Genomic DNA, 17722 nt, shown 5'->3' on the forward strand with positions numbered 1-17722 from the left:
CGACCGCTGCTTACTGTGGCCATCGGTTCACCTCGCACTGACGCTGGGACTGCAGAAAGCCGTCGCTGAGATCGTGAGTACACAGATGTGCTCGAAAGTGTAGGACAGAGCGAACATTCATTTCTTTTTAAGAATCGCAATTCAATCATTCGAGTGCGGCAAAGGCAGTGGTGCAGCGTTTCTTTTCTTAAGATCTCGCAGCTGCTTGGAGGTATGTCCATCGTTTTAAGACGACACAAAACTAGCGTCAGCGGTGCGTCAGTGGGAAGTCGGTGAAGTCGCCATTGGAGCCATAAGCCAGTAATTACAACACGCGAATCACTCGCACACCATGTAGCATGCACCACAACGCTCGGCCGAGGGACCGGACAGCTCAGTCGGTAGAGCGCTAGACCTTCAACCAAAGGGTCCCGGGCTCAAACCCCCGCCAGGCGAAAATTAACACACTGTCGTAACGGCTAATGGAAACCCTACAGAAAAGAGTGACGCCACGCCGCTTTCTGCCATCAGATTGCTTCTAAAGACGGCGGTTCCACTTGTCGGGAGTCGCTTCTGCCACCGGCAGTCGTGGCCGAGTGGTTAAGGCGTCTGACTTGAAATCAGATTCCCTCTGGGAGCGTAGGTTCGAGTCCTGCCGACTGCGAAAATTTTCTCGCTCTCAAAAGATGGACGTTCAGCTGCATCCTAGCAGTTGCGTCACTACTAAACACGCGCGTCACCAGCAATGTGCAGTGTTATTTGATCCAGGGCGCAGCGTTACAGTCGCGCTCAGAAGCCGCAGCTCATCTCCTCGTCTCACAGCCGCCCACCGGGTGTTAGTACAAGTGTCGCCTCACTGGGCAGTGCAGATGTGTCCATCTTAGCTTGCAGACGATGACGTGTAGCAATTGATGAGCTAACGCAAGTCGAATGTTTTACCGTGTGTATCTCCTAGATACTGCCTCTCATACGGTGGAGAGGCTCACTCCTTCTTGTGTCTCGTTCTCTGCACACGAGTTGCCCCTGGCATCGATATAGCACGGGTTTTCTAGCGCCAGCGCGGCGTCACGTGAAGTCAGCGAAGTGAATATTACACGAGTCGAGTCGACATGTTTGCTTGTTACGATGATGGAAGCAGAAGAAATGTGTGTGGGACTTCACTGCATCGGCTGCTCGCCTTTCAGCGTCCCTGTGTCTTATCAGACGAAGGTGACTGTGAAATTGGCAACGAGGCAGAGGTTAACAAACACATGCAAACAGGAACGTTCAATGTCAGCCGAAATAGCTCAGTTGGGAGAGCGTTAGACTGAAGATCTAAAGGTCCCTGGTTCGATCCCGGGTTTCGGCAGGTATTCGTTTTGATGCGACGCCAATGGAATGGCTCTGCGTTGGTGATAATGCAACTACCGCTGACAACAAAAATGACTCTCTCCTGTAGCTGTTCTGGTTGTCTAGTGCATGCCATAAGAGGAACTCACTAGACAACTAACTCCCTTAGAAGCAAAAGAATCAAAAAAGTCCTACCGACTGCGTTCCTTTTTCTGTGTCAGGTGGTGAAGAACGTTTTCAACGGAACCGTGAAACGAGCGAAAACGTGGGAAACATTGCATTCGAAATGCTTGCGAATTTTCCAATTGCCCAGTGAGTGTCGACAAAATATGTAAATTCTCTGCTCCAACGTATGAGACGCAACGACTCCTGCAATTTGTTGTTGCATCGTGTGTCAGCAGTCTTCGATAGTGTGTTACGAGCTTAGTGCGATAAGTCTGCAGACAGCATTTAGGCGACGTTTTATTAGTAACGGCCCCATGCAGCGATTGCACAACAGTAAACGACATGAGTCAATGTATAGTTGTGCATCGTGAGAGGTATCACAGCGTCGTGTGAGCCCGGATAGCTCAGTCGGTAGAGCATTAGGCTTTTAACCTAAGGGTCCAGGGTTCAAGTCCCTGTCCGGGCGGAAATTTTAATACTTTGGTAGCGATTCGTCTGGTAGCGGTGGAAACGCTACGGAAAATAATGAAGCTACGCCGTTTTCTGACACCACAGTGCTTTAAACGGTAGCAGTTGCATGTGTCGGGACAACACCGCGCTACCAGCAGTCGTGGCCGAGTGGTTAAGGCGTCTGACTCGAAATCAGATTCCCTCTGGGAGCGTAGGTTCGAATCCTACCGGCTGCGTGCGATTTTGCGTAAAGAGGAGCAAAAATTTTCGCACACATGTGACATGCGTGGGCGAATGCGGGTGCAAACCAGTGACGCCATTCTCAACAAGACGAAAGTTTCCGTTTAAGAATACTGAGTTTCGCGACGACCGCTGCTTACTGTGGCCATCGGTTCACCTCGCACTGACGCTGGGACTGCAGAAAGCCGTCGCTGAGATCGTGAGTACACAGATGTGCTCGAAAGTGTAGGACAGAGCGAACATTCATTTCTTTTTAAGAATCGCAATTCAATCATTCGAGTGCGGCAAAGGCAGTGGTGCAGCGTTTCTTTTCTTAAGATCTCGCAGCTGCTTGGAGGTATGTCCATCGTTTTAAGACGACACAAAACTAGCGTCAGCGGTGCGTCAGTGGGAAGTCGGTGAAGTCGCCATTGGAGCCATAAGCCAGTAATTACAACACGCGAATCACTCGCACACCATGTAGCATGCACCACAACGCTCGGCCGAGGGACCGGACAGCTCAGTCGGTAGAGCGCTAGACCTTCAACCAAAGGGTCCCGGGCTCAAACCCCCGCCAGGCGAAAATTAACACACTGTCGTAACGGCTAATGGAAACCCTACAGAAAAGAGTGACGCCACGCCGCTTTCTGCCATCAGATTGCTTCTAAAGACGGCGGTTCCACTTGTCGGGAGTCGCTTCTGCCACCGGCAGTCGTGGCCGAGTGGTTAAGGCGTCTGACTTGAAATCAGATTCCCTCTGGGAGCGTAGGTTCGAGTCCTGCCGACTGCGAAAATTTTCTCGCTCTCAAAAGATGGACGTTCAGCTGCATCCTAGCAGTTGCGTCACTACTAAACACGCGCGTCACCAGCAATGTGCAGTGTTATTTGATCCAGGGCGCAGCGTTACAGTCGCGCTCAGAAGCCGCAGCTCATCTCCTCGTCTCACAGCCGCCCACCGGGTGTTAGTACAAGTGTCGCCTCACTGGGCAGTGCAGATGTGTCCATCTTAGCTTGCAGACGATGACGTGTAGCAATTGATGAGCTAACGCAAGTCGAATGTTTTACCGTGTGTATCTCCTAGATACTGCCTCTCATACGGTGGAGAGGCTCACTCCTTCTTGTGTCTCGTTCTCTGCACACGAGTTGCCCCTGGCATCGATATAGCACGGGTTTTCTAGCGCCAGCGCGGCGTCACGTGAAGTCAGCGAAGTGAATATTACACGAGTCGAGTCGACATGTTTGCTTGTTACGATGATGGAAGCAGAAGAAATGTGTGTGGGACTTCACTGCATCGGCTGCTCGCCTTTCAGCGTCCCTGTGTCTTATCAGACGAAGGTGACTGTGAAATTGGCAACGAGGCAGAGGTTAACAAACACATGCAAACAGGAACGTTCAATGTCAGCCGAAATAGCTCAGTTGGGAGAGCGTTAGACTGAAGATCTAAAGGTCCCTGGTTCGATCCCGGGTTTCGGCAGGTATTCGTTTTGATGCGACGCCAATGGAATGGCTCTGCGTTGGTGATAATGCAACTACCGCTGACAACAAAAATGACTCTCTCCTGTAGCTGTTCTGGTTGTCTAGTGCATGCCATAAGAGGAACTCACTAGACAACTAACTCCCTTAGAAGCAAAAGAATCAAAAAAGTCCTACCGACTGCGTTCCTTTTTCTGTGTCAGGTGGTGAAGAACGTTTTCAACGGAACCGTGAAACGAGCGAAAACGTGGGAAACATTGCATTCGAAATGCTTGCGAATTTTCCAATTGCCCAGTGAGTGTCGACAAAATATGTAAATTCTCTGCTCCAACGTATGAGACGCAACGACTCCTGCAATTTGTTGTTGCATCGTGTGTCAGCAGTCTTCGATAGTGTGTTACGAGCTTAGTGCGATAAGTCTGCAGACAGCATTTAGGCGACGTTTTATTAGTAACGGCCCCATGCAGCGATTGCACAACAGTAAACGACATGAGTCAATGTATAGTTGTGCATCGTGAGAGGTATCACAGCGTCGTGTGAGCCCGGATAGCTCAGTCGGTAGAGCATTAGGCTTTTAACCTAAGGGTCCAGGGTTCAAGTCCCTGTCCGGGCGGAAATTTTAATACTTTGGTAGCGATTCGTCTGGTAGCGGTGGAAACGCTACGGAAAATAATGAAGCTACGCCGTTTTCTGACACCACAGTGCTTTAAACGGTAGCAGTTGCATGTGTCGGGACAACACCGCGCTACCAGCAGTCGTGGCCGAGTGGTTAAGGCGTCTGACTCGAAATCAGATTCCCTCTGGGAGCGTAGGTTCGAATCCTACCGGCTGCGTGCGATTTTGCGTAAAGAGGAGCAAAAATTTTCGCACACATGTGACATGCGTGGGCGAATGCGGGTGCAAACCAGTGACGCCATTCTCAACAAGACGAAAGTTTCCGTTTAAGAATACTGAGTTTCGCGACGACCGCTGCTTACTGTGGCCATCGGTTCACCTCGCACTGACGCTGGGACTGCAGAAAGCCGTCGCTGAGATCGTGAGTACACAGATGTGCTCGAAAGTGTAGGACAGAGCGAACATTCATTTCTTTTTAAGAATCGCAATTCAATCATTCGAGTGCGGCAAAGGCAGTGGTGCAGCGTTTCTTTTCTTAAGATCTCGCAGCTGCTTGGAGGTATGTCCATCGTTTTAAGACGACACAAAACTAGCGTCAGCGGTGCGTCAGTGGGAAGTCGGTGAAGTCGCCATTGGAGCCATAAGCCAGTAATTACAACACGCGAATCACTCGCACACCATGTAGCATGCACCACAACGCTCGGCCGAGGGACCGGACAGCTCAGTCGGTAGAGCGCTAGACCTTCAACCAAAGGGTCCCGGGCTCAAACCCCCGCCAGGCGAAAATTAACACACTGTCGTAACGGCTAATGGAAACCCTACAGAAAAGAGTGACGCCACGCCGCTTTCTGCCATCAGATTGCTTCTAAAGACGGCGGTTCCACTTGTCGGGAGTCGCTTCTGCCACCGGCAGTCGTGGCCGAGTGGTTAAGGCGTCTGACTTGAAATCAGATTCCCTCTGGGAGCGTAGGTTCGAGTCCTGCCGACTGCGAAAATTTTCTCGCTCTCAAAAGATGGACGTTCAGCTGCATCCTAGCAGTTGCGTCACTACTAAACACGCGCGTCACCAGCAATGTGCAGTGTTATTTGATCCAGGGCGCAGCGTTACAGTCGCGCTCAGAAGCCGCAGCTCATCTCCTCGTCTCACAGCCGCCCACCGGGTGTTAGTACAAGTGTCGCCTCACTGGGCAGTGCAGATGTGTCCATCTTAGCTTGCAGACGATGACGTGTAGCAATTGATGAGCTAACGCAAGTCGAATGTTTTACCGTGTGTATCTCCTAGATACTGCCTCTCATACGGTGGAGAGGCTCACTCCTTCTTGTGTCTCGTTCTCTGCACACGAGTTGCCCCTGGCATCGATATAGCACGGGTTTTCTAGCGCCAGCGCGGCGTCACGTGAAGTCAGCGAAGTGAATATTACACGAGTCGAGTCGACATGTTTGCTTGTTACGATGATGGAAGCAGAAGAAATGTGTGTGGGACTTCACTGCATCGGCTGCTCGCCTTTCAGCGTCCCTGTGTCTTATCAGACGAAGGTGACTGTGAAATTGGCAACGAGGCAGAGGTTAACAAACACATGCAAACAGGAACGTTCAATGTCAGCCGAAATAGCTCAGTTGGGAGAGCGTTAGACTGAAGATCTAAAGGTCCCTGGTTCGATCCCGGGTTTCGGCAGGTATTCGTTTTGATGCGACGCCAATGGAATGGCTCTGCGTTGGTGATAATGCAACTACCGCTGACAACAAAAATGACTCTCTCCTGTAGCTGTTCTGGTTGTCTAGTGCATGCCATAAGAGGAACTCACTAGACAACTAACTCCCTTAGAAGCAAAAGAATCAAAAAAGTCCTACCGACTGCGTTCCTTTTTCTGTGTCAGGTGGTGAAGAACGTTTTCAACGGAACCGTGAAACGAGCGAAAACGTGGGAAACATTGCATTCGAAATGCTTGCGAATTTTCCAATTGCCCAGTGAGTGTCGACAAAATATGTAAATTCTCTGCTCCAACGTATGAGACGCAACGACTCCTGCAATTTGTTGTTGCATCGTGTGTCAGCAGTCTTCGATAGTGTGTTACGAGCTTAGTGCGATAAGTCTGCAGACAGCATTTAGGCGACGTTTTATTAGTAACGGCCCCATGCAGCGATTGCACAACAGTAAACGACATGAGTCAATGTATAGTTGTGCATCGTGAGAGGTATCACAGCGTCGTGTGAGCCCGGATAGCTCAGTCGGTAGAGCATTAGGCTTTTAACCTAAGGGTCCAGGGTTCAAGTCCCTGTCCGGGCGGAAATTTTAATACTTTGGTAGCGATTCGTCTGGTAGCGGTGGAAACGCTACGGAAAATAATGAAGCTACGCCGTTTTCTGACACCACAGTGCTTTAAACGGTAGCAGTTGCATGTGTCGGGACAACACCGCGCTACCAGCAGTCGTGGCCGAGTGGTTAAGGCGTCTGACTCGAAATCAGATTCCCTCTGGGAGCGTAGGTTCGAATCCTACCGGCTGCGTGCGATTTTGCGTAAAGAGGAGCAAAAATTTTCGCACACATGTGACATGCGTGGGCGAATGCGGGTGCAAACCAGTGACGCCATTCTCAACAAGACGAAAGTTTCCGTTTAAGAATACTGAGTTTCGCGACGACCGCTGCTTACTGTGGCCATCGGTTCACCTCGCACTGACGCTGGGACTGCAGAAAGCCGTCGCTGAGATCGTGAGTACACAGATGTGCTCGAAAGTGTAGGACAGAGCGAACATTCATTTCTTTTTAAGAATCGCAATTCAATCATTCGAGTGCGGCAAAGGCAGTGGTGCAGCGTTTCTTTTCTTAAGATCTCGCAGCTGCTTGGAGGTATGTCCATCGTTTTAAGACGACACAAAACTAGCGTCAGCGGTGCGTCAGTGGGAAGTCGGTGAAGTCGCCATTGGAGCCATAAGCCAGTAATTACAACACGCGAATCACTCGCACACCATGTAGCATGCACCACAACGCTCGGCCGAGGGACCGGACAGCTCAGTCGGTAGAGCGCTAGACCTTCAACCAAAGGGTCCCGGGCTCAAACCCCCGCCAGGCGAAAATTAACACACTGTCGTAACGGCTAATGGAAACCCTACAGAAAAGAGTGACGCCACGCCGCTTTCTGCCATCAGATTGCTTCTAAAGACGGCGGTTCCACTTGTCGGGAGTCGCTTCTGCCACCGGCAGTCGTGGCCGAGTGGTTAAGGCGTCTGACTTGAAATCAGATTCCCTCTGGGAGCGTAGGTTCGAGTCCTGCCGACTGCGAAAATTTTCTCGCTCTCAAAAGATGGACGTTCAGCTGCATCCTAGCAGTTGCGTCACTACTAAACACGCGCGTCACCAGCAATGTGCAGTGTTATTTGATCCAGGGCGCAGCGTTACAGTCGCGCTCAGAAGCCGCAGCTCATCTCCTCGTCTCACAGCCGCCCACCGGGTGTTAGTACAAGTGTCGCCTCACTGGGCAGTGCAGATGTGTCCATCTTAGCTTGCAGACGATGACGTGTAGCAATTGATGAGCTAACGCAAGTCGAATGTTTTACCGTGTGTATCTCCTAGATACTGCCTCTCATACGGTGGAGAGGCTCACTCCTTCTTGTGTCTCGTTCTCTGCACACGAGTTGCCCCTGGCATCGATATAGCACGGGTTTTCTAGCGCCAGCGCGGCGTCACGTGAAGTCAGCGAAGTGAATATTACACGAGTCGAGTCGACATGTTTGCTTGTTACGATGATGGAAGCAGAAGAAATGTGTGTGGGACTTCACTGCATCGGCTGCTCGCCTTTCAGCGTCCCTGTGTCTTATCAGACGAAGGTGACTGTGAAATTGGCAACGAGGCAGAGGTTAACAAACACATGCAAACAGGAACGTTCAATGTCAGCCGAAATAGCTCAGTTGGGAGAGCGTTAGACTGAAGATCTAAAGGTCCCTGGTTCGATCCCGGGTTTCGGCAGGTATTCGTTTTGATGCGACGCCAATGGAATGGCTCTGCGTTGGTGATAATGCAACTACCGCTGACAACAAAAATGACTCTCTCCTGTAGCTGTTCTGGTTGTCTAGTGCATGCCATAAGAGGAACTCACTAGACAACTAACTCCCTTAGAAGCAAAAGAATCAAAAAAGTCCTACCGACTGCGTTCCTTTTTCTGTGTCAGGTGGTGAAGAACGTTTTCAACGGAACCGTGAAACGAGCGAAAACGTGGGAAACATTGCATTCGAAATGCTTGCGAATTTTCCAATTGCCCAGTGAGTGTCGACAAAATATGTAAATTCTCTGCTCCAACGTATGAGACGCAACGACTCCTGCAATTTGTTGTTGCATCGTGTGTCAGCAGTCTTCGATAGTGTGTTACGAGCTTAGTGCGATAAGTCTGCAGACAGCATTTAGGCGACGTTTTATTAGTAACGGCCCCATGCAGCGATTGCACAACAGTAAACGACATGAGTCAATGTATAGTTGTGCATCGTGAGAGGTATCACAGCGTCGTGTGAGCCCGGATAGCTCAGTCGGTAGAGCATTAGGCTTTTAACCTAAGGGTCCAGGGTTCAAGTCCCTGTCCGGGCGGAAATTTTAATACTTTGGTAGCGATTCGTCTGGTAGCGGTGGAAACGCTACGGAAAATAATGAAGCTACGCCGTTTTCTGACACCACAGTGCTTTAAACGGTAGCAGTTGCATGTGTCGGGACAACACCGCGCTACCAGCAGTCGTGGCCGAGTGGTTAAGGCGTCTGACTCGAAATCAGATTCCCTCTGGGAGCGTAGGTTCGAATCCTACCGGCTGCGTGCGATTTTGCGTAAAGAGGAGCAAAAATTTTCGCACACATGTGACATGCGTGGGCGAATGCGGGTGCAAACCAGTGACGCCATTCTCAACAAGACGAAAGTTTCCGTTTAAGAATACTGAGTTTCGCGACGACCGCTGCTTACTGTGGCCATCGGTTCACCTCGCACTGACGCTGGGACTGCAGAAAGCCGTCGCTGAGATCGTGAGTACACAGATGTGCTCGAAAGTGTAGGACAGAGCGAACATTCATTTCTTTTTAAGAATCGCAATTCAATCATTCGAGTGCGGCAAAGGCAGTGGTGCAGCGTTTCTTTTCTTAAGATCTCGCAGCTGCTTGGAGGTATGTCCATCGTTTTAAGACGACACAAAACTAGCGTCAGCGGTGCGTCAGTGGGAAGTCGGTGAAGTCGCCATTGGAGCCATAAGCCAGTAATTACAACACGCGAATCACTCGCACACCATGTAGCATGCACCACAACGCTCGGCCGAGGGACCGGACAGCTCAGTCGGTAGAGCGCTAGACCTTCAACCAAAGGGTCCCGGGCTCAAACCCCCGCCAGGCGAAAATTAACACACTGTCGTAACGGCTAATGGAAACCCTACAGAAAAGAGTGACGCCACGCCGCTTTCTGCCATCAGATTGCTTCTAAAGACGGCGGTTCCACTTGTCGGGAGTCGCTTCTGCCACCGGCAGTCGTGGCCGAGTGGTTAAGGCGTCTGACTTGAAATCAGATTCCCTCTGGGAGCGTAGGTTCGAGTCCTGCCGACTGCGAAAATTTTCTCGCTCTCAAAAGATGGACGTTCAGCTGCATCCTAGCAGTTGCGTCACTACTAAACACGCGCGTCACCAGCAATGTGCAGTGTTATTTGATCCAGGGCGCAGCGTTACAGTCGCGCTCAGAAGCCGCAGCTCATCTCCTCGTCTCACAGCCGCCCACCGGGTGTTAGTACAAGTGTCGCCTCACTGGGCAGTGCAGATGTGTCCATCTTAGCTTGCAGACGATGACGTGTAGCAATTGATGAGCTAACGCAAGTCGAATGTTTTACCGTGTGTATCTCCTAGATACTGCCTCTCATACGGTGGAGAGGCTCACTCCTTCTTGTGTCTCGTTCTCTGCACACGAGTTGCCCCTGGCATCGATATAGCACGGGTTTTCTAGCGCCAGCGCGGCGTCACGTGAAGTCAGCGAAGTGAATATTACACGAGTCGAGTCGACATGTTTGCTTGTTACGATGATGGAAGCAGAAGAAATGTGTGTGGGACTTCACTGCATCGGCTGCTCGCCTTTCAGCGTCCCTGTGTCTTATCAGACGAAGGTGACTGTGAAATTGGCAACGAGGCAGAGGTTAACAAACACATGCAAACAGGAACGTTCAATGTCAGCCGAAATAGCTCAGTTGGGAGAGCGTTAGACTGAAGATCTAAAGGTCCCTGGTTCGATCCCGGGTTTCGGCAGGTATTCGTTTTGATGCGACGCCAATGGAATGGCTCTGCGTTGGTGATAATGCAACTACCGCTGACAACAAAAATGACTCTCTCCTGTAGCTGTTCTGGTTGTCTAGTGCATGCCATAAGAGGAACTCACTAGACAACTAACTCCCTTAGAAGCAAAAGAATCAAAAAAGTCCTACCGACTGCGTTCCTTTTTCTGTGTCAGGTGGTGAAGAACGTTTTCAACGGAACCGTGAAACGAGCGAAAACGTGGGAAACATTGCATTCGAAATGCTTGCGAATTTTCCAATTGCCCAGTGAGTGTCGACAAAATATGTAAATTCTCTGCTCCAACGTATGAGACGCAACGACTCCTGCAATTTGTTGTTGCATCGTGTGTCAGCAGTCTTCGATAGTGTGTTACGAGCTTAGTGCGATAAGTCTGCAGACAGCATTTAGGCGACGTTTTATTAGTAACGGCCCCATGCAGCGATTGCACAACAGTAAACGACATGAGTCAATGTATAGTTGTGCATCGTGAGAGGTATCACAGCGTCGTGTGAGCCCGGATAGCTCAGTCGGTAGAGCATTAGGCTTTTAACCTAAGGGTCCAGGGTTCAAGTCCCTGTCCGGGCGGAAATTTTAATACTTTGGTAGCGATTCGTCTGGTAGCGGTGGAAACGCTACGGAAAATAATGAAGCTACGCCGTTTTCTGACACCACAGTGCTTTAAACGGTAGCAGTTGCATGTGTCGGGACAACACCGCGCTACCAGCAGTCGTGGCCGAGTGGTTAAGGCGTCTGACTCGAAATCAGATTCCCTCTGGGAGCGTAGGTTCGAATCCTACCGGCTGCGTGCGATTTTGCGTAAAGAGGAGCAAAAATTTTCGCACACATGTGACATGCGTGGGCGAATGCGGGTGCAAACCAGTGACGCCATTCTCAACAAGACGAAAGTTTCCGTTTAAGAATACTGAGTTTCGCGACGACCGCTGCTTACTGTGGCCATCGGTTCACCTCGCACTGACGCTGGGACTGCAGAAAGCCGTCGCTGAGATCGTGAGTACACAGATGTGCTCGAAAGTGTAGGACAGAGCGAACATTCATTTCTTTTTAAGAATCGCAATTCAATCATTCGAGTGCGGCAAAGGCAGTGGTGCAGCGTTTCTTTTCTTAAGATCTCGCAGCTGCTTGGAGGTATGTCCATCGTTTTAAGACGACACAAAACTAGCGTCAGCGGTGCGTCAGTGGGAAGTCGGTGAAGTCGCCATTGGAGCCATAAGCCAGTAATTACAACACGCGAATCACTCGCACACCATGTAGCATGCACCACAACGCTCGGCCGAGGGACCGGACAGCTCAGTCGGTAGAGCGCTAGACCTTCAACCAAAGGGTCCCGGGCTCAAACCCCCGCCAGGCGAAAATTAACACACTGTCGTAACGGCTAATGGAAACCCTACAGAAAAGAGTGACGCCACGCCGCTTTCTGCCATCAGATTGCTTCTAAAGACGGCGGTTCCACTTGTCGGGAGTCGCTTCTGCCACCGGCAGTCGTGGCCGAGTGGTTAAGGCGTCTGACTTGAAATCAGATTCCCTCTGGGAGCGTAGGTTCGAGTCCTGCCGACTGCGAAAATTTTCTCGCTCTCAAAAGATGGACGTTCAGCTGCATCCTAGCAGTTGCGTCACTACTAAACACGCGCGTCACCAGCAATGTGCAGTGTTATTTGATCCAGGGCGCAGCGTTACAGTCGCGCTCAGAAGCCGCAGCTCATCTCCTCGTCTCACAGCCGCCCACCGGGTGTTAGTACAAGTGTCGCCTCACTGGGCAGTGCAGATGTGTCCATCTTAGCTTGCAGACGATGACGTGTAGCAATTGATGAGCTAACGCAAGTCGAATGTTTTACCGTGTGTATCTCCTAGATACTGCCTCTCATACGGTGGAGAGGCTCACTCCTTCTTGTGTCTCGTTCTCTGCACACGAGTTGCCCCTGGCATCGATATAGCACGGGTTTTCTAGCGCCAGCGCGGCGTCACGTGAAGTCAGCGAAGTGAATATTACACGAGTCGAGTCGACATGTTTGCTTGTTACGATGATGGAAGCAGAAGAAATGTGTGTGGGACTTCACTGCATCGGCTGCTCGCCTTTCAGCGTCCCTGTGTCTTATCAGACGAAGGTGACTGTGAAATTGGCAACGAGGCAGAGGTTAACAAACACATGCAAACAGGAACGTTCAATGTCAGCCGAAATAGCTCAGTTGGGAGAGCGTTAGACTGAAGATCTAAAGGTCCCTGGTTCGATCCCGGGTTTCGGCAGGTATTCGTTTTGATGCGACGCCAATGGAATGGCTCTGCGTTGGTGATAATGCAACTACCGCTGACAACAAAAATGACTCTCTCCTGTAGCTGTTCTGGTTGTCTAGTGCATGCCATAAGAGGAACTCACTAGACAACTAACTCCCTTAGAAGCAAAAGAATCAAAAAAGTCCTACCGACTGCGTTCCTTTTTCTGTGTCAGGTGGTGAAGAACGTTTTCAACGGAACCGTGAAACGAGCGAAAACGTGGGAAACATTGCATTCGAAATGCTTGCGAATTTTCCAATTGCCCAGTGAGTGTCGACAAAATATGTAAATTCTCTGCTCCAACGTATGAGACGCAACGACTCCTGCAATTTGTTGTTGCATCGTGTGTCAGCAGTCTTCGATAGTGTGTTACGAGCTTAGTGCGATAAGTCTGCAGACAGCATTTAGGCGACGTTTTATTAGTAACGGCCCCATGCAGCGATTGCACAACAGTAAACGACATGAGTCAATGTATAGTTGTGCATCGTGAGAGGTATCACAGCGTCGTGTGAGCCCGGATAGCTCAGTCGGTAGAGCATTAGGCTTTTAACCTAAGGGTCCAGGGTTCAAGTCCCTGTCCGGGCGGAAATTTTAATACTTTGGTAGCGATTCGTCTGGTAGCGGTGGAAACGCTACGGAAAATAATGAAGCTACGCCGTTTTCTGACACCACAGTGCTTTAAACGGTAGCAGTTGCATGTGTCGGGACAACACCGCGCTACCAGCAGTCGTGGCCGAGTGGTTAAGGCGTCTGACTCGAAATCAGATTCCCTCTGGGAGCGTAGGTTCGAATCCTACCGGCTGCGTGCGATTTTGCGTAAAGAGGAGCAAAAATTTTCGCACACATGTGACATGCGTGGGCGAATGCGGGTGCAAACCAGTGACGCCATTCTCAACAAGACGAAAGTTTCCGTTTAAGAATACTGAGTTTCGCGACGACCGCTGCTTACTGTGGCCATCGGTTCACCTCGCACTGACGCTGGGACTGCAGAAAGCCGTCGCTGAGATCGTGAGTACACAGATGTGCTCGAAAGTGTAGGACAGAGCGAACATTCATTTCTTTTTAAGAATCGCAATTCAATCATTCGAGTGCGGCAAAGGCAGTGGTGCAGCGTTTCTTTTCTTAAGATCTCGCAGCTGCTTGGAGGTATGTCCATCGTTTTAAGACGACACAAAACTAGCGTCAGCGGTGCGTCAGTGGGAAGTCGGTGAAGTCGCCATTGGAGCCATAAGCCAGTAATTACAACACGCGAATCACTCGCACACCATGTAGCATGCACCACAACGCTCGGCCGAGGGACCGGACAGCTCAGTCGGTAGAGCGCTAGACCTTCAACCAAAGGGTCCCGGGCTCAAACCCCCGCCAGGCGAAAATTAACACACTGTCGTAACGGCTAATGGAAACCCTACAGAAAAGAGTGACGCCACGCCGCTTTCTGCCATCAGATTGCTTCTAAAGACGGCGGTTCCACTTGTCGGGAGTCGCTTCTGCCACCGGCAGTCGTGGCCGAGTGGTTAAGGCGTCTGACTTGAAATCAGATTCCCTCTGGGAGCGTAGGTTCGAGTCCTGCCGACTGCGAAAATTTTCTCGCTCTCAAAAGATGGACGTTCAGCTGCATCCTAGCAGTTGCGTCACTACTAAACACGCGCGTCACCAGCAATGTGCAGTGTTATTTGATCCAGGGCGCAGCGTTACAGTCGCGCTCAGAAGCCGCAGCTCATCTCCTCGTCTCACAGCCGCCCACCGGGTGTTAGTACAAGTGTCGCCTCACTGGGCAGTGCAGATGTGTCCATCTTAGCTTGCAGACGATGACGTGTAGCAATTGATGAGCTAACGCAAGTCGAATGTTTTACCGTGTGTATCTCCTAGATACTGCCTCTCATACGGTGGAGAGGCTCACTCCTTCTTGTGTCTCGTTCTCTGCACACGAGTTGCCCCTGGCATCGATATAGCACGGGTTTTCTAGCGCCAGCGCGGCGTCACGTGAAGTCAGCGAAGTGAATATTACACGAGTCGAGTCGACATGTTTGCTTGTTACGATGATGGAAGCAGAAGAAATGTGTGTGGGACTTCACTGCATCGGCTGCTCGCCTTTCAGCGTCCCTGTGTCTTATCAGACGAAGGTGACTGTGAAATTGGCAACGAGGCAGAGGTTAACAAACACATGCAAACAGGAACGTTCAATGTCAGCCGAAATAGCTCAGTTGGGAGAGCGTTAGACTGAAGATCTAAAGGTCCCTGGTTCGATCCCGGGTTTCGGCAGGTATTCGTTTTGATGCGACGCCAATGGAATGGCTCTGCGTTGGTGATAATGCAACTACCGCTGACAACAAAAATGACTCTCTCCTGTAGCTGTTCTGGTTGTCTAGTGCATGCCATAAGAGGAACTCACTAGACAACTAACTCCCTTAGAAGCAAAAGAATCAAAAAAGTCCTACCGACTGCGTTCCTTTTTCTGTGTCAGGTGGTGAAGAACGTTTTCAACGGAACCGTGAAACGAGCGAAAACGTGGGAAACATTGCATTCGAAATGCTTGCGAATTTTCCAATTGCCCAGTGAGTGTCGACAAAATATGTAAATTCTCTGCTCCAACGTATGAGACGCAACGACTCCTGCAATTTGTTGTTGCATCGTGTGTCAGCAGTCTTCGATAGTGTGTTACGAGCTTAGTGCGATAAGTCTGCAGACAGCATTTAGGCGACGTTTTATTAGTAACGGCCCCATGCAGCGATTGCACAACAGTAAACGACATGAGTCAATGTATAGTTGTGCATCGTGAGAGGTATCACAGCGTCGTGTGAGCCCGGATAGCTCAGTCGGTAGAGCATTAGGCTTTTAACCTAAGGGTCCAGGGTTCAAGTCCCTGTCCGGGCGGAAATTTTAATACTTTGGTAGCGATTCGTCTGGTAGCGGTGGAAACGCTACGGAAAATAATGAAGCTACGCCGTTTTCTGACACCACAGTGCTTTAAACGGTAGCAGTTGCATGTGTCGGGACAACACCGCGCTACCAGCAGTCGTGGCCGAGTGGTTAAGGCGTCTGACTCGAAATCAGATTCCCTCTGGGAGCGTAGGTTCGAATCCTACCGGCTGCGTGCGATTTTGCGTAAAGAGGAGCAAAAATTTTCGCACACATGTGACATGCGTGGGCGAATGCGGGTGCAAACCAGTGACGCCATTCTCAACAAGACGAAAGTTTCCGTTTAAGAATACTGAGTTTCGCGACGACCGCTGCTTACTGTGGCCATCGGTTCACCTCGCACTGACGCTGGGACTGCAGAAAGCCGTCGCTGAGATCGTGAGTACACAGATGTGCTCGAAAGTGTAGGACAGAGCGAACATTCATTTCTTTTTAAGAATCGCAATTCAATCATTCGAGTGCGGCAAAGGCAGTGGTGCAGCGTTTCTTTTCTTAAGATCTCGCAGCTGCTTGGAGGTATGTCCATCGTTTTAAGACGACACAAAACTAGCGTCAGCGGTGCGTCAGTGGGAAGTCGGTGAAGTCGCCATTGGAGCCATAAGCCAGTAATTACAACACGCGAATCACTCGCACACCATGTAGCATGCACCACAACGCTCGGCCGAGGGACCGGACAGCTCAGTCGGTAGAGCGCTAGACCTTCAACCAAAGGGTCCCGGGCTCAAACCCCCGCCAGGCGAAAATTAACACACTGTCGTAACGGCTAATGGAAACCCTACAGAAAAGAGTGACGCCACGCCGCTTTCTGCCATCAGATTGCTTCTAAAGACGGCGGTTCCACTTGTCGGGAGTCGCTTCTGCCACCGGCAGTCGTGGCCGAGTGGTTAAGGCGTCTGACTTGAAATCAGATTCCCTCTGGGAGCGTAGGTTCGAGTCCTGCCGACTGCGAAAATTTTCTCGCTCTCAAAAGATGGACGTTCAGCTGCATCCTAGCAGTTGCGTCACTACTAAACACGCGCGTCACCAGCAATGTGCAGTGTTATTTGATCCAGGGCGCAGCGTTACAGTCGCGCTCAGAAGCCGCAGCTCATCTCCTCGTCTCACAGCCGCCCACCGGGTGTTAGTACAAGTGTCGCCTCACTGGGCAGTGCAGATGTGTCCATCTTAGCTTGCAGACGATGACGTGTAGCAATTGATGAGCTAACGCAAGTCGAATGTTTTACCGTGTGTATCTCCTAGATACTGCCTCTCATACGGTGGAGAGGCTCACTCCTTCTTGTGTCTCGTTCTCTGCACACGAGTTGCCCCTGGCATCGATATAGCACGGGTTTTCTAGCGCCAGCGCGGCGTCACGTGAAGTCAGCGAAGTGAATATTACACGAGTCGAGTCGACATGTTTGCTTGTTACGATGATGGAAGCAGAAGAAATGTGTGTGGGACTTCACTGCATCGGCTGCTCGCCTTTCAGCGTCCCTGTGTCTTATCAGACGAAGGTGACTGTGAAATTGGCAACGAGGCAGAGGTTAACAAACACATGCAAACAGGAACGTTCAATGTCAGCCGAAATAGCTCAGTTGGGAGAGCGTTAGACTGAAGATCTAAAGGTCCCTGGTTCGATCCCGGGTTTCGGCAGGTATTCGTTTTGATGCGACGCCAATGGAATGGCTCTGCGTTGGTGATAATGCAACTACCGCTGACAACAAAAATGACTCTCTCCTGTAGCTGTTCTGGTTGTCTAGTGCATGCCATAAGAGGAACTCACTAGACAACTAACTCCCTTAGAAGCAAAAGAATCAAAAAAGTCCTACCGACTGCGTTCCTTTTTCTGTGTCAGGTGGTGAAGAACGTTTTCAACGGAACCGTGAAACGAGCGAAAACGTGGGAAACATTGCATTCGAAATGCTTGCGAATTTTCCAATTGCCCAGTGAGTGTCGACAAAATATGTAAATTCTCTGCTCCAACGTATGAGACGCAACGACTCCTGCAATTTGTTGTTGCATCGT

The 17722-nt window shown here is 50.5% G+C and overlaps 30 non-coding genes across 30 annotated transcripts; all 30 read left to right on the forward strand.

Annotated features, from left to right (window-relative positions):
* The first annotated feature begins 561 nt into the window (after nucleotides 1-561).
* On the forward strand, nucleotides 562-643 carry Trnas-uga (transfer RNA serine (anticodon UGA)). Its single transcript has one exon. It is a non-coding gene; the product is annotated as a tRNA-Ser (tRNA).
* Nucleotides 644-1254: 611 nt separating this feature from the next.
* Nucleotides 1255-1327, forward strand: Trnaf-gaa (transfer RNA phenylalanine (anticodon GAA)). Its single transcript has one exon. It is a non-coding gene; the product is annotated as a tRNA-Phe (tRNA).
* Nucleotides 1328-1866: 539 nt separating this feature from the next.
* On the forward strand, nucleotides 1867-1939 carry Trnak-uuu (transfer RNA lysine (anticodon UUU)). The gene has a single exon. It is a non-coding gene; the product is annotated as a tRNA-Lys (tRNA).
* Nucleotides 1940-2077: 138 nt separating this feature from the next.
* On the forward strand, nucleotides 2078-2159 carry Trnas-cga (transfer RNA serine (anticodon CGA)). Its single transcript has one exon. It is a non-coding gene; the product is annotated as a tRNA-Ser (tRNA).
* A 691-nt stretch (nucleotides 2160-2850) lies between these two features.
* Trnas-uga (transfer RNA serine (anticodon UGA)) lies at nucleotides 2851-2932 on the forward strand. Its single transcript has one exon. It is a non-coding gene; the product is annotated as a tRNA-Ser (tRNA).
* A 611-nt stretch (nucleotides 2933-3543) lies between these two features.
* Trnaf-gaa (transfer RNA phenylalanine (anticodon GAA)) lies at nucleotides 3544-3616 on the forward strand. Its single transcript has one exon. It is a non-coding gene; the product is annotated as a tRNA-Phe (tRNA).
* A 539-nt stretch (nucleotides 3617-4155) lies between these two features.
* Trnak-uuu (transfer RNA lysine (anticodon UUU)) lies at nucleotides 4156-4228 on the forward strand. Its single transcript has one exon. It is a non-coding gene; the product is annotated as a tRNA-Lys (tRNA).
* Nucleotides 4229-4366: 138 nt separating this feature from the next.
* Trnas-cga (transfer RNA serine (anticodon CGA)) lies at nucleotides 4367-4448 on the forward strand. Its single transcript has one exon. It is a non-coding gene; the product is annotated as a tRNA-Ser (tRNA).
* Nucleotides 4449-5139: 691 nt separating this feature from the next.
* Nucleotides 5140-5221, forward strand: Trnas-uga (transfer RNA serine (anticodon UGA)). The gene has a single exon. It is a non-coding gene; the product is annotated as a tRNA-Ser (tRNA).
* Nucleotides 5222-5832: 611 nt separating this feature from the next.
* Trnaf-gaa (transfer RNA phenylalanine (anticodon GAA)) lies at nucleotides 5833-5905 on the forward strand. Its single transcript has one exon. It is a non-coding gene; the product is annotated as a tRNA-Phe (tRNA).
* Nucleotides 5906-6444: 539 nt separating this feature from the next.
* Nucleotides 6445-6517, forward strand: Trnak-uuu (transfer RNA lysine (anticodon UUU)). The gene has a single exon. It is a non-coding gene; the product is annotated as a tRNA-Lys (tRNA).
* A 138-nt stretch (nucleotides 6518-6655) lies between these two features.
* Nucleotides 6656-6737, forward strand: Trnas-cga (transfer RNA serine (anticodon CGA)). The gene has a single exon. It is a non-coding gene; the product is annotated as a tRNA-Ser (tRNA).
* Nucleotides 6738-7428: 691 nt separating this feature from the next.
* On the forward strand, nucleotides 7429-7510 carry Trnas-uga (transfer RNA serine (anticodon UGA)). The gene has a single exon. It is a non-coding gene; the product is annotated as a tRNA-Ser (tRNA).
* A 611-nt stretch (nucleotides 7511-8121) lies between these two features.
* On the forward strand, nucleotides 8122-8194 carry Trnaf-gaa (transfer RNA phenylalanine (anticodon GAA)). Its single transcript has one exon. It is a non-coding gene; the product is annotated as a tRNA-Phe (tRNA).
* Nucleotides 8195-8733: 539 nt separating this feature from the next.
* Nucleotides 8734-8806, forward strand: Trnak-uuu (transfer RNA lysine (anticodon UUU)). Its single transcript has one exon. It is a non-coding gene; the product is annotated as a tRNA-Lys (tRNA).
* A 138-nt stretch (nucleotides 8807-8944) lies between these two features.
* On the forward strand, nucleotides 8945-9026 carry Trnas-cga (transfer RNA serine (anticodon CGA)). Its single transcript has one exon. It is a non-coding gene; the product is annotated as a tRNA-Ser (tRNA).
* A 691-nt stretch (nucleotides 9027-9717) lies between these two features.
* Trnas-uga (transfer RNA serine (anticodon UGA)) lies at nucleotides 9718-9799 on the forward strand. Its single transcript has one exon. It is a non-coding gene; the product is annotated as a tRNA-Ser (tRNA).
* Nucleotides 9800-10410: 611 nt separating this feature from the next.
* On the forward strand, nucleotides 10411-10483 carry Trnaf-gaa (transfer RNA phenylalanine (anticodon GAA)). The gene has a single exon. It is a non-coding gene; the product is annotated as a tRNA-Phe (tRNA).
* Nucleotides 10484-11022: 539 nt separating this feature from the next.
* Trnak-uuu (transfer RNA lysine (anticodon UUU)) lies at nucleotides 11023-11095 on the forward strand. Its single transcript has one exon. It is a non-coding gene; the product is annotated as a tRNA-Lys (tRNA).
* Nucleotides 11096-11233: 138 nt separating this feature from the next.
* Nucleotides 11234-11315, forward strand: Trnas-cga (transfer RNA serine (anticodon CGA)). Its single transcript has one exon. It is a non-coding gene; the product is annotated as a tRNA-Ser (tRNA).
* Nucleotides 11316-12006: 691 nt separating this feature from the next.
* On the forward strand, nucleotides 12007-12088 carry Trnas-uga (transfer RNA serine (anticodon UGA)). Its single transcript has one exon. It is a non-coding gene; the product is annotated as a tRNA-Ser (tRNA).
* Nucleotides 12089-12699: 611 nt separating this feature from the next.
* Nucleotides 12700-12772, forward strand: Trnaf-gaa (transfer RNA phenylalanine (anticodon GAA)). The gene has a single exon. It is a non-coding gene; the product is annotated as a tRNA-Phe (tRNA).
* A 539-nt stretch (nucleotides 12773-13311) lies between these two features.
* On the forward strand, nucleotides 13312-13384 carry Trnak-uuu (transfer RNA lysine (anticodon UUU)). Its single transcript has one exon. It is a non-coding gene; the product is annotated as a tRNA-Lys (tRNA).
* A 138-nt stretch (nucleotides 13385-13522) lies between these two features.
* On the forward strand, nucleotides 13523-13604 carry Trnas-cga (transfer RNA serine (anticodon CGA)). Its single transcript has one exon. It is a non-coding gene; the product is annotated as a tRNA-Ser (tRNA).
* Nucleotides 13605-14295: 691 nt separating this feature from the next.
* Trnas-uga (transfer RNA serine (anticodon UGA)) lies at nucleotides 14296-14377 on the forward strand. The gene has a single exon. It is a non-coding gene; the product is annotated as a tRNA-Ser (tRNA).
* Nucleotides 14378-14988: 611 nt separating this feature from the next.
* On the forward strand, nucleotides 14989-15061 carry Trnaf-gaa (transfer RNA phenylalanine (anticodon GAA)). The gene has a single exon. It is a non-coding gene; the product is annotated as a tRNA-Phe (tRNA).
* Nucleotides 15062-15600: 539 nt separating this feature from the next.
* On the forward strand, nucleotides 15601-15673 carry Trnak-uuu (transfer RNA lysine (anticodon UUU)). The gene has a single exon. It is a non-coding gene; the product is annotated as a tRNA-Lys (tRNA).
* Nucleotides 15674-15811: 138 nt separating this feature from the next.
* On the forward strand, nucleotides 15812-15893 carry Trnas-cga (transfer RNA serine (anticodon CGA)). Its single transcript has one exon. It is a non-coding gene; the product is annotated as a tRNA-Ser (tRNA).
* Nucleotides 15894-16584: 691 nt separating this feature from the next.
* Nucleotides 16585-16666, forward strand: Trnas-uga (transfer RNA serine (anticodon UGA)). The gene has a single exon. It is a non-coding gene; the product is annotated as a tRNA-Ser (tRNA).
* Nucleotides 16667-17277: 611 nt separating this feature from the next.
* On the forward strand, nucleotides 17278-17350 carry Trnaf-gaa (transfer RNA phenylalanine (anticodon GAA)). Its single transcript has one exon. It is a non-coding gene; the product is annotated as a tRNA-Phe (tRNA).
* Nucleotides 17351-17722: the final 372 nt, after the last annotated feature.

The sequence above is a fragment of the Schistocerca serialis genome, unplaced genomic scaffold, assembly GCF_023864345.2.
Source record: "Schistocerca serialis cubense isolate TAMUIC-IGC-003099 unplaced genomic scaffold, iqSchSeri2.2 HiC_scaffold_336, whole genome shotgun sequence".
Taxonomy (NCBI): Eukaryota; Metazoa; Arthropoda; class Insecta; order Orthoptera; family Acrididae; genus Schistocerca; species Schistocerca serialis.